This window comes from Silene latifolia, chromosome X (genome assembly GCF_048544455.1).
Source record: "Silene latifolia isolate original U9 population chromosome X, ASM4854445v1, whole genome shotgun sequence".
In the NCBI taxonomy this organism is placed as follows: Eukaryota; Viridiplantae; Streptophyta; class Magnoliopsida; order Caryophyllales; family Caryophyllaceae; genus Silene; species Silene latifolia.
Window position 1 is genome coordinate 72,635,013 of NC_133537.1, and position 7,560 is coordinate 72,642,572.

The following is a 7,560-nucleotide window of genomic DNA, read 5'->3' on the forward strand; positions in this document are numbered from 1 at the left end:
AGGCCCTCGGGAAGCTGCGTCCGGGATCCACACTAGGCATAATCGACTCGAGGTTCTTTCGAATCGAATTAAGACAAATTAGAGTCGCCACCAAGTTTTTTGGGAACTTGGAACCGTTCAAGTCAACTTTACACCTTTCATCGAAAAGCATAAAGCCAATCGACTACGAGTGATTAAAGATAAAGACTTGTACCCTATATCACTCGATTTGAATGACTCTCGTAATCCAATGGTATTTAGACGGATCCACAAACCATAGATCTTGAGTAAGGGGTGAGGGTACGTGTCGGGAAGCCCATAAGGACACCCAACCCCGCCCGTCAATAACGGCCTCTACTAAGTCAAGTGTCGAATTTCAAACAAGGTCATAGCTACTACGATATATGATATGCAAACATCGTTTTAAAACCCTAACATGTGACAATAATTTCTATGTCGTTTAATGCATGAATACTAACTTTGTCAAAGTTGTTTTAGCATGTTGGTTGATTTGAAATAAAAGATGCGCAAACACGGCTTAGGAGGAATGGGGGAGCCATTGGGATCTATCCTATTACAGCCCAGGCATTTCATGCCGACACAACGAGAAATAAATTACAACTCGATTTAATTACAACAACTATCGAAATTATTTTGACTCAATTAAAATAAAACCTATGTACCTGATACAAAATTACAATACAAACTAACAAAAAACAACTCAAACTATTATGACTTAACAAATAAAATAAATGAAAACAAAAAGGCTAAAACTAAGTTAGATTAATTAATGATGTTAGTCGATTTATTAATTAGTAAACAAATTAGACTAGAATTAAACTAATTAAATTAAATTAAACAAATACAAAGGTTTGAAATAAATTAGGTACAACTTATTGATTAAATTGAACCCAACTCATTAAAATTATTCACCAATCCATATTTATTAAAATAGGATTAGTAAACAATTAAAGAAACAAAAGAAGAAAAGAAATCAAAACTGGCAGACCCGTGCAGTGCACGGATCAGAAGTCAGAACAGACCCGTGCAGTGCACGGTTTTTTGTAGAAAACAAAGTTAATTGCATTTTAATTTCGAAATCAGCAAAATAAATTACGGAAAAATTCACTAAATTAAATTTACATATTTTGAACCTTAAAAAATAATAAAAACAAAATTTACAATATTAGAAACAAGTAAAACAAATTAAAGGTTAATTAATTATAAATGAAATTAAGTAATTACGAACTAGGTTAAAAACAATTCTAATTTGTCAACGAGTGCAAATGGAAAGGTGTTAAGCACGCACTTCCATGCTAGCGAGAAAATTAGTGAAAGAGAAAGATGCATTCAATTAAGTTACAGAATCGTTAGTTGATTTTAAAGCTTATGTCGAAGCCACCTATCGTGTCTAATTAGATTATTAAATTGACCTAATGTCATCTAGACGAGTCATATGTTAACAATCAGAGGATATACTAACATGCAACGGGTCCTAAGGTGGGTCGAATCACATGAGAGAAGAGGAGATGTCAAAAGCGAAGAACAAAGTTAAAAATTCGTTTTATTTATGTCCTACCTTGAACACGAGAATATGTAAATGAGACGGGGGTGTACGACCGACTGAAGTAGCGGTTTATTTTCCCATCTCAAGTCAACGCGGGTGTTCATGGTGGTAATTTAACTCATACTCGGACTAAACTAGTTTCATAGTTAATTAAACAATCGATAAACAAAAAACGATAAACGAACAAAAACGAACTATAAAAGAACAAACATAAAACGAAATAAAAAAGGAGAAAGAGGAGGATTTGATGCACCCTCAACCTACATGTATCGTTGACACCGTCTTGGGTCGTAATCGATGGTAGATTTTATCTCGAGAGGCCGTCGTCGACGAAGAAACAAGCAAACACGCGTTTTTTGACAAATCTGGACAGCAACTTTCAAACGATGATTTCTCCCTCGTTTCACGACGAAAATTCGATTTAAAAGATGTTTTAAAAACTAGAAATAGAGGAGAACAGGGATCTTAAAGCAACCCCTGCTCGTTTTGGGTTATTGGGCACGAAAAACGAGCACAAACAGAACTGGACAGACAAGAATAAACCGCGAAAACAGAGTGTATAACACTCTATTTTTCGAGGGATTTCGTGTACTCTCAAGGGCAATTTGGCTCGTAAATCTTTGTCTAATGTGTAGATGGATGTTATGTGGTTAATTAGGAACAAGAAAATCGAGTTTTGACGGAGGTTTGATGGAGAAACGAGTTGCTTTTCGAGGAGGACACACAAACAGTTCAGTTTGTGTGTCGGTTTTGTTTAGGGTTTTTGGGAGGCAATTAGGGTTTGTTTCTGAGGTTTAGAGCTTGTGGGTGATGGTAGGATGTATGGAGAACTTAGAGGAATGAATGTATGGTGAAGGGGTGGTATTTATAAGGAGTTAAAATAGGTTAAAAGAGAGGGAGAGGCAATCGGGCTTCATCCCGTATGGCTGCTGTCCAGCCGTTTTTGGGAGGGTTTGAGAGGGGTTTTCTTGGTGATTAAGCTAGGATAATATGGGTAGGATACTAGGGTATGGGTTAGGGTTAATGGGTACGGGTCTTGGTAGTGTTTGGAGCGGGTTTGGGCTCGGGAATGAGCTGCCAAAACAGGGGGCTGCTCGGTTTAGTGCGGGCTGTTTGGGGCCTGTTTTGGGACGAGAATTTGGGCCGAGGTTAGGGGGTTCGAGCAAGGGTGGATGGGTATAAGCTTGGGTTGGTTAATGTACTCGAGATTCGTGCCAATTCGTAAAGGAAACGGGCTCAAAAACCGAGCTAAAATCGAGCTCAAAAACAAGTGTTCAAAACGAGTTCTTTTCGATTTTCAAATCAATTAACCCATTAAAATAAATGACTTTTCAAATCAAATATACTCATAAAATGATTTTTCAAATCAAATATTTATTTTATTTTCAATAAAATAAACTTGGGAAAATAAATTCAAAATAAAATAAAATAAATTGAATTTACCTAAAAAAAGCCATAATTTAAATATCATTTAAATTAATAAAAAGAACTCACTTAAAAAAAACATTAATTTAAATATCATTTAAATTAATAAAATACTTCATCGACGACGCCCATTCTACATCGTAAAACGAGCTCCAAATAATGACAATGACAACTAAAGAATACATGTGTCCTATCATCATCGGGTGTTTGTCGGGTTCTCTATAAATTCCAATATCGACGGATACGGGTATCTACAATTTTCAAACTCGGTTTTGTATAACCATTTCAACACGCCTTTCTAGGCCGTCGTAATGACGATTTTCAAACTCGGTTTTATATAACCATTTCAACACGCCTTTCTAGGCCGTCGTAATGACGATTTTCAAACTCGGTTTTGTATAACCATTTCAACACTCCTTTCTAGGCCGTCGTAATGACGATTTTCAAACCCGGTTTTGTATAACCATTTCAAATCACCTTTTTATGCCGTTATAATCGCCGCGTCTAGACACGGATTTTAACCCATTTCGCGCCGACAATGGCTCTTTCAAAACCCGAGAAAAGCACACACCCTTTTCTCGAGACACTTTCGGGATCCCGAGGACCATGCACCGTCCCCGAGACCTCTTCAAACATTTCAAACTCGATTTTCAAAACATACAATTTTGAATTTCAAAACCGTCTCGGGAAGCAACACACCATTTTCCGAGCCGACCCAAACTCAAACCGTCTTTTGCAAATAAACTTGAGACAACCCTTTTCAACTGATCGACTTGCGGAGATTTCTATCTTCGGAAGCCGCCCATTAAAGCGACAAATGAATCTTTTGAAAATTCCTATTTTCGAAAACTTCAGTCCACCATTCCAATTCCGCCTCGTGTCTATCGAGTCAAAGCAAACGTACTTATGGATCTTTACTTATGAGTCGTCTCACCACGAGACCCGTCCAATGGCGTCACGCCGTCATGATTGGACTCGTGTCAAAGGTTCGGTCAAACACCGTCACATTATAAATCGAGTCAACACCGAGGGACCACACACGGTCACCCCGTATTGTTGAGTCGATCTTGGTCTCGTCCTCTGTGTTGTCTGCGTTCAGTCTTGGAACCGTGTCTGATTGAGTTGTAATGTGAGCCGTTTTTCTGCCTCAGAGCCATGGCCCCGTCTTCAGCTTCGTCCAACAACAACAATGATAACAACAGAGATGTCACAACTGATCAGCTAGCCAGCCTACTTACCGCTCTTAAGGTCACCCTGGATCGGGTCGAGACCCGTATCGACGCCCTGGAGAACAAGGAAATTGGGGAACATAGTACCCCACCTCTGACTGAGACTGAGAAGAGGCTGAAACTCTTGGTAGAACAACTCCTAGCCCGGGGTAACAACATCCACCTTGAAAATAACCGAAGGTTCGAACCTGTTGGGGACCAGTTACCCGACAACTTCACCCTGACTGATGTGCCTAAGTTCAAGGGAGTGGAGGACCCACTCAACCACATTCGTGCTTTCAAAGACTACATGGCCATTAAGGGGGTCAAACAGGAACTTTTTACCAGGATCTTCCCATCCTCTTTGAAGCCAATTCCTCGCCAATGGTACTACTCCTTGGACCCGAAAAACCTTACCACCTGGGATGAAATCGCAGTTGAGTTTGCCGAATAGTATGCCGACAATGTCGAGATCCAGGCCAACACCCGTACTCTCGAGGTGTTAACCCAAAACGACAAAGAGGGGTTCACTGAGTTCCTAACCCGTTGGAGGAGGGTGAGTACTCAGTTGGTTAGTAAGCCGAGTGAATTAACTCTGGTGGAAAAATTTGTCAACAACCTCCGCCCGGTTTATGCCAACCTGCTGAGGTATCAAAATATCAAAACTTTTCAAGATCTGCAGATTCTGGGGACACGTATTGAGGACGACCTCCGAGAGGGTGTCTTAGCAAAGACCACAGGCAGGGGTTATCAAGGATCCACCTCAACCGGATCTCGCCCTTACGGTCCGACAAACAAGATTGATGAGGTTAGCCTCGTCGAACCATCTGCCAAGAAAATTGAACGCCCCCAGAGAGTGTTCACCAACATAGGGTCAACTTATGCAAGTGCCCTGAAAAGGCTCATGGACCAAGGGAAGCTACAACCGATCGGGCCCACCCCGGACCCGGCCGACGCCAAGAAATCCCGATTTTGGAACCCCAACGCCTCTCGCCGGTATCATCGAGGGAAAGAGCATGATACCGAAAATTGCTTCAAACTCAAGCACCTCATTCAAGACATGATTGAGAAGGGAGATTTGCCTATACCCCCACCAACTAAGCCAAACAACAAGACGAATCCTCTGGGAATTCATGCCATCTCTGACGATGAGCCGACCCTAGACTGCACTCATCTAATCTTGCCTATTGACGATGAGGTGAATGTTCTGGAAAAGGACCCTTCAGATGGAGTGTTCGTATTCAGTGTTGCCACTATGCTCAATATGTTTCAGCAAGTTGAGGAGGCCATTGCCAGCCTTTCTGAGAGAATCACCCGACTCGACGACGCCTACCGTCGACTCATCTTCAATCCCCCGGCACCACGTCCGCGGGAGAATTCCCCAAGCATTCAAAACTACCCACCCCAGGATGGATTGCTCCCGCGACCATTCTGGCATAGACCCCACGAAAACCACCTTCAAAATAACCACCTTCATGAGAATTACCCTCAAAATAACTACCCTCAAAATAATTACCCCCACAAAAATCGCCCTCACAAAAATATTCCCCACAAGAACTACCCACCGAGGAATACCCCTCCGAGGTATCCTCGAGACCCTGAAATTAACGGCATATGGCGGGATGATGTTGAGGATGTCTATGTCATCCCAGGAAAGGAGAAGCAGACGAAGGAAATCGGACATCTCACCCGGTCCGGACGTCTCTATCAGAATCCGAGCAACCCAGCGGTCGTTCCAACAATGAATGACCAAATCGTCCCAGAGGTGGACACTCAACCAAAGGCTCCAGAATTCAATCGAAACACTCCGGAAAGCAAAGGCCGAGATCTCAATTTGGCAACCGATCGCAACGTCTTTTGAGCATCGGGCCCTTGCGCAGGCCTTGGGAAAATTAACCGTGCCCTCCACCTCTTCCCCGGAAGAAATAGTGGCACACATGACAAGAGACGCCCGATCGATCGAGCAACCCGATCGTCTTCTCCGACGAGGATATCCCCTGTTCGGAGTCAACCATAACCTGGCCACGTACATCTTTGTGCAATGCCTCCAAAAGAACATACCAATGGTCCTCGTGGATGACGGTTCCGCCGTGAATGTCATTCCTCTCAAAAGCGCCCACAGTGGGTATTAAGGAATCGATTTAATCCCAACGAATCAAGGAGTACGCGCCTACGACGGCACTCGTCGCAAGTTATTTGGGCTTATCACTCTAGCCGTCGAACCGGGCCACTAGAAAAACAAACCGGTTTCAAGTGGTCGACATCGACGCATCCTTCAACATGCTCCTGGGACGTCCCTGGATTCACGCCGTCAAGGCGGTCACCTCAACGCTTCACCAAAAGATCAGGGTCCTCTTCAACGGGAAAACAATCACGATCCCCGCTTCCCCAATCAAAGCAGTTATGAGAAGAGGGGTAGCCTCCCAAGCCATTGAGGAGGACGACAATGAAATGTGGGGTTTCAAGCCGTGAACGCCATAAGCGATGAACTAACAACCTCGAATGTGACCCGTTCGCCAGCCTCACGATCAACCGTATCATGATACGTCAGGGTTATTTCCCGGGTTTGCCGCTCAATCCGCTAAAGGACCCATTGCCTCCCTTGAAGCAGGCTAAGGTCCCCAACATTCCCTTTGGACTGGGATACGAACCTACTGACAAAGACATCCAGGAGATGAACCTCTTAATCCGAAAACGCAAGAAGCACGGAGTCATCCTCCGTCCCTACCACCTGACTCTCAACGGATACTTTGTCCCCGAGGGAGAGTCCGAACTCTACCACGGCTTTCCGGAGCCTATCTATGAGTCTATGGCGAAGGCTAGATACCCGGGAGTGGAAGTCTTCCAGGACTACTACTTTATTCCCGATAACATCGAAGCTGCATCAACCGAGACCAAACCGTCACCATGCCTCGACGGACAAGCTGTCACACTACTCTTTGGGGAATATAACATCAAACGCCTCGACTATGAGGACATCATCAACAACGCTCTGAAAGACAATCAGTTTGATCCAACTGCCTTGATCTCCGATCATCGACCGGAGAAAGCCACCCAGGGCGGAGGAAGACCATCAAGTGGACCGATCGCAAGGCCGCATTCTCAAGATCACAATCGGAGAAGGCCATATGTTCAAGAAGGAAAGTGAAGAAGGATCGAGTCCGAGTCGAGTCGGAGTCGAGCAGTATAGCTCCTAACACTCCGGAAGTCCCAGTCAAGGTCCCCTTCCCACTGTTTTATCACAAAGTCGTGGCTGATTCAGAGGCTGAGTCTACTAAGGTCACCCCCACTCCAATGAAAGGTGACAACCTGGAGCCTGTTTCAGGGGCCACTTCCTCTGTTGTGTCGCCTCTGACTGACCACGAGATGTCTGTCCTTTCC